Genomic DNA, 6000 nt, shown 5'->3' with positions numbered 1-6000 from the left:
GGCCCATAAGCACCGTTGCTTTCAAACAACAAACATTTGTGTATTGCTGCAGTATTGATTTGTAAAGTGGAAATGATGAATAGGCAAAGCTGGGAAGGGCATCATTCTAAAGAATCAACATGTGTGGTGTCATGGGTCATATGTTTCCTGTTTCACTGAAAAAACATATTTGAATTGTCTGTTAGCATCAGAATATGGCTAAAACTGCAGCAGCAGCAGCAACCTTATAAAACGACCAAGAGTTCTTTCTAATGTGTTTTTATTGTATTGCAGAAATGCTAATTTACTATAATAAACAAAAAAAAAATTAATTCATAGAACAGTTTGTATATAAATCTCATTAAAGACTCTAGAGATATGTAAATGTCAGAAAAATAAATAAATAAATATATACATGCATTTGTGTTGCAATAAAAAGCTGCATTTCAAAAGTGTGGCCTTTAGCAGTTGTTGAGTTTCAGTTAGCCAGAAGTCTAATTTCTGCTGTTTATTATTCTATCTTGTCATTGTGAATCGGTTGATTAGTCATTTAGTGTCTTTATCTCTTAGACTATTAGACATCACATGGCTCATGGGCAGTCATGCTTCATGCTAATCACCGGCATCACTGCTGCTCTCTGACCTCTGACCATGTGACACGCTGGGCACGGGACTAAGTTTAATAGTACCTCAACTGCAGTAGCTAATAGTTATATGTGGTCCTTTCATTGTGCTTTCAATGACCCAAACATCCCAGAAGATTTACAAGATTGACTCAAGAGGTTATCATTTTAAAGAAACGTGTTTTAATGTGGTTCCTGGTGTAAATACGCTTGCTTGTGAACAACTAGCCTGGTTAAGTCATTTTCATTTCAATTTTTAATGGAGGACTTACTTAAATCAAAGAGATAAAAAAAATTAAAGCAAAATGAATTCTTGCATCATAAAATTCACAATAAAACATCTGTGTCACTGTTTGATATATTACAGACTGTAATCTACTGTTAAAAATACTGTGTTCATAGTCGAGTGGGGCCTGTTGTGTTTTAGCTGACATGGCAACTTAATTGAGTCAAGTTAGTAGTAATAATGATTATTAACCTTAAATAATTTACCTTAGACACCTTAAGTGATAGAATTTATTATAATGTGTGCTTAATATATTTGCTGTTTCTGCTCTGGAATTGTTCTCCGGATGAATCATGTCAGGGCATGCTGGTAGACACTCTTTACCTTACCATTAGAGTTCATAATATCATTTACAAACAGTCATATCAGAGGATATTATCCTAAAAAACCCAGACACCCTTAAAATGACCCTTGACATTGACCTCCCAGTTTTTGCTCCAGCACTAATGAACCTGGTTGATTCTATCAAACATGTCCGCTCTATGCACACGTCAAAGGCATTATCATCTCTGACCAGCTCTGACCCGGTGCAAAAACATCATCATCGAGAGAAAAAAAAGATGAAATGTTTGTGGTATTTTTTTTTTTTTAATCCGTTCACAACTTAAAAATTAGCAGGCTAATAAACACCCCAGAAACTACCTAGGTGCTTGAGGTTATGTATGCATACCATTGTACCCTCTTAAGTGTGAGAGAATTGTATGTTTTGAGAAGAGCTGACTAGGTTAGTCTCAGACCCTCCCTGGCCTAACACTTCGTTCATCATGATCAACTGTTAGTCTTTAGTAATCTCTTGTGTTCCTCTCTGTGGCAGGACCTGAGCTGGCAAATAGACGAGTGTGAGTCAGACATACAAATCCCTCTTTAACTTCATCTATTGTGGTGGGATTCTGGAGACGCCTGTTGCCTGAGCCACTCTGGTGACTTAACGGTGATATTCATTTATCTCTTTCTGTTGGAACAGCACTGAGAGATTCAACAAAAAATGAAAGTATATTTACAATGTGATCGCAACCATTTAAATGCAGTCTGTATTTTTTAAAATAATATCAGTTGGTCCTGTTTCTGTCTTGTGGTGAAGAATTGATGGTACAAATTAAACTTAGAAGCTAAATTTGTTGTTGTATTGGTTCTAAAATCTTACTTTTGATGTTTGAATGCTTCTTAGGTGTGGTTCACTCATTACTGTGCGTCTTTTCTTGGATAATCATAAATCAATCATAAACTTGGGATTTATAGACATGAATTTTGAGTGCTTTCGTAAGTATTTAAAATCGTTTGAGGTTAGGGTTGGTAAAGAAAATTGTTATGAGGCAGAATTGTTTGATTTGCACAAAAATGAAAGAAACGTTAGAAGGTTATTGCGACACCTAGTGGTTGTTTTATATACTGCATAAACGGTGAGCTGATTGTTTTCTACATAATGACAGTGCACTGGATACAGAGGAAGGCCTTTTGTGGTCTGTTCAATGGATGTTATGTAACTTCACATGATTAAATTGTTCACAGCAATAATAAATAAATAAATAAACTGAAGGTTAGAATTATATTAATGCCAATATGATAAATCGGTTTTGGGTTTTATAATATATAATAAATTTTTTTACAGGCACAATGATTGGATCCTGTCCACTTTCCTTCATTAAAAGTATTTTAATCTCTCTCTCTCTCTCTCTCTCTCTCTCTCTCTCTCTCTCTCATCTTGGTGTAGGGCGCTCTCAGTCTCTCTCTCTCTCTCTCTCTCTCTCTCTCTCTCTCTCTCTCTCTCTCTCTCGCAAAGTTAAAGGCTTTGTGATTTCTTCCTATAGATTTTTTTGGACTTTTAATGGATACAAAATTATTATATGAATTTTGAATAGTATTTGTGTATTGTTTTCTTGTAGTATATAATGTATTCTCAGCTCTCTGTCCTGGTAATTGCCACTACATTTTTGATAATCTCTACCTTTTATTATAAATTGCTTTAGTAAGAAAGCATGCACCAAGAACATAAATGTATATAATATTACCAATTGCTTATATTCATTAATATGTCCAGAAGGTGGCGATGGATCCCTTGTTCAGATTTTGTTTATTCTGATTGATCAAAAAGTGATTTGTGTGTGTGTTAACAGAATGCCTTTGAAACACACTGAAAGAATACATGAGAACAGAGAAACTCACCATCAACCTTTCTAAATGCACAACCTGTGTGAGAATGAGGCTCCTCCACAGGATCTACACAGACTCTGACAGCTTCACTCAAGCTTGAAAGCTTCAACAAGGAGGTGTGATGACAATTACATGTTTGTCCTAAGCACTGCAATATTTGAAAAATCCATCAAATCACTTTTTCTTACCTGATACATAATGAAAGCAACTGCTCCTCACCACCCACATTCAGAGAGAAAATAAAACTTTATAGGTTGTCAGGACCAGAGCTAGTTGTCACATTTTTTAATGCATTTTATATTTTTTTATCAGGGTACTTTATTTTTTTGAAAGTCACTTTCTTCTCGTCTTGGCTAAAGTGATGCTTGTTTACATTTTCACTGTTATTGCCTAGAAAACAAAAAGGTACAGTTCATTGAACAAATATAGTGTTATTTTTAGATAGTGTTGTCACTTTATTCGGGGTAAGATGTCACAGCAGAACCTGTCATTAAACAGCGTATTATAGGCCTTTCAGCAAAAGTGAAACAATTATGAAGCACAAAACAATTCCGCAATAAATGTAAAAGAAATATCAAACCATTGTTTGGCTAGCAAATTTTGTACTTATTAAACTGTACAAATTTAAACATTTAAAATCTGTGACAGTTTGCCCTGGCCTGACATTTATGAAAATACTTGTCCTTTAAGTTAAAATCCACATTCATTTTACATTCATATATATTATATAGTTGACCTGAATGTATCCCAGTGTGGGTTTTTTTGTGTTCACTTGTTTACCCAACAGATATGTCAAAAATATGATATTGGAATTTTAAAATTCACAAAATATATTCTAATTTAACGACATTCTGAACTGTGTGGTTAAAATCAATATTAGGTGATGGTGTTTGCTCACCTTTATTATTTTCGTATATTAATTATATGATTAATTTTAGAATAATTGTATGTGTTGAAAGGTGTTTCAAAGTCAAATATTAGTATGAACTGACATAAACCTGTGCACAAGTGTGACAGACTGTATGTTCTTTAAAAAAAAATTAACATAAACCAGTAGAGATTGCTCAAGTGCATGTGAGCTAAAATTCTGATGTAGTGCTTTTATACTTTTAAATAGCAATAAGCCTGAAGAGTCTTTCTTGCTCTTATTTACATGGTATTTCTGGGCCTCATAGAATTGAATGATATCAGCAACAAGTCATCTCAACCCCTCAGTGCCTTCATAGATTTTCAAGCTTCTCAGTGTTCAATTTCAGCTTCTGCTGCAGATCAGATTTAAAAAGACGACTGTGAAAAGCCCAACGTTGTCAATGGTCCTTTTGTCTGTTTTTCGTTAATATAAAAGAAACAACTAGTAATTGGCTTCTATGCTTATCACTTTCGGCCTGTGTGCTTTTAGATTCGTTCCTTCTCGCTTTCCGATTTGGTTGACTTAAAGCTAAATACGTAAACACTTCGCTGGTTTTGTAGTGTACCAGAACCGTAATTGCTTGTCATCGCAGTCTATTGATTGGTCATTGACTGATTAGTTTGGACAAAGAGTTAGGTTGCGTTGTTCGGTCTGTTAATTGAATATAACAGCGTTTAGCAATGGCCCCTTAATGAAAACGAGGGCTTGTGGTTATTGCACAAGAAAGAAAAGAAGAGAAACAAAGGGGGGGATCTCTAGTTAGGAGCTGTAACTCTCGGGATCTGTCCCTTTGTACGCGGGTGTGGGGAAGCTGCATGGCCGGCAGGCAGGCGACAGGCGCCGGTTGCTGGACAAAGGGCTGTCTGCTGCCAAAGTGGCTGGGCGTCCAAACTCTCATCCTCCCTAACCTCCTATCCGCAGCACTTAACCCTTTCACTTTAACATGAGAGTAGTTTACCCCCAATATTTCGTCTCTGCTGTACAGTTGATCAACTTATTACTGCTCAACAACCTAAACTACGTTCTGGGCGCGCTCAAACCATTAACGGTCGGTGCCAAAAAGCGCACAACGTATCTGGGTCATTGAAGGAGAATGAAGGAAAGGAGGTGGGGAGAGTCGAGGGTAGTTCTGCTTCCGAGTCGAGCTTTGTCTATAAATACTCGTACATTGCAGTTCTACGACTAAAAATAGGCTTAAAACAACACAATAGGTTGCATTGCACTCCACAGGAAACACTGGAAACGATAAAGGATTCAAATTTAGACCTCTGGTCTTTGTACCATGATGCATTATTATTATTATTATCGTCATCATCATTATTAGTCAGATTGGCCTATATACATTAGATTATAAGTAATAAGTTATGTTATCATAGTGCATATTTCGCCTGGTGGTAAATTGACACTAAGGAACATAAGTCGCGTTCACTCAATAACATAAGCCGCATCAGCACATTTTTACGGGTCATCTTCTGGCAGAACATAAACAAACGCTAACACTGTCATTATTTCACTTTGTTATGGATTTATATATAAATATAGGCCTATCACAAAAATGCGTTTGCGTTTTGTCTACAAAAATAGTTTGGCTGCACTAAGCTCAGGTTTCGCAATATGTGTTCCTAAATTTACTTTTAGCTTATTATTATTATTATTATTACTACAGTAGCCTATATTATAGAACATTACGTTGCTACTGGTGTTAATATTTTTATATGTTAGGTCTGAATGTGTTGCAATCGTATTGTTTTACAATAGTCTACTCTTTTTCATGTTAATGTTAATAATAATAATAATAATAATAATAATAATAATAATAAACAAACACCTAAACCAAAATTGTTTGCAGATGTCTATAAAGGCCTAATAAAACAACTACCTTTGTAGAGGTCAGTATCTTAAAATCACTTTGATGTTGATGAGGGGTAAAATAATCCGGAACATGAGTCTACGACAGAGGGCGCAGTAGCTTTTGCTTTGGCTAAACTGATATGCTACATTTTTAAAAACGCCTTTAAAAACCATTATGAAATTGTAAATATTTATACGTA

The sequence above is a fragment of the Sinocyclocheilus anshuiensis genome, unplaced genomic scaffold (genome assembly GCF_001515605.1).
Source record: "Sinocyclocheilus anshuiensis isolate Anshui unplaced genomic scaffold, SAMN03320099.WGS_v1.1 scaffold914, whole genome shotgun sequence".
Classification (NCBI taxonomy): domain Eukaryota; kingdom Metazoa; phylum Chordata; class Actinopteri; order Cypriniformes; family Cyprinidae; genus Sinocyclocheilus; species Sinocyclocheilus anshuiensis.
The sequence above is the reverse complement of the archived record's forward strand: the minus strand, read 5'-3'. Positions refer to the sequence as shown.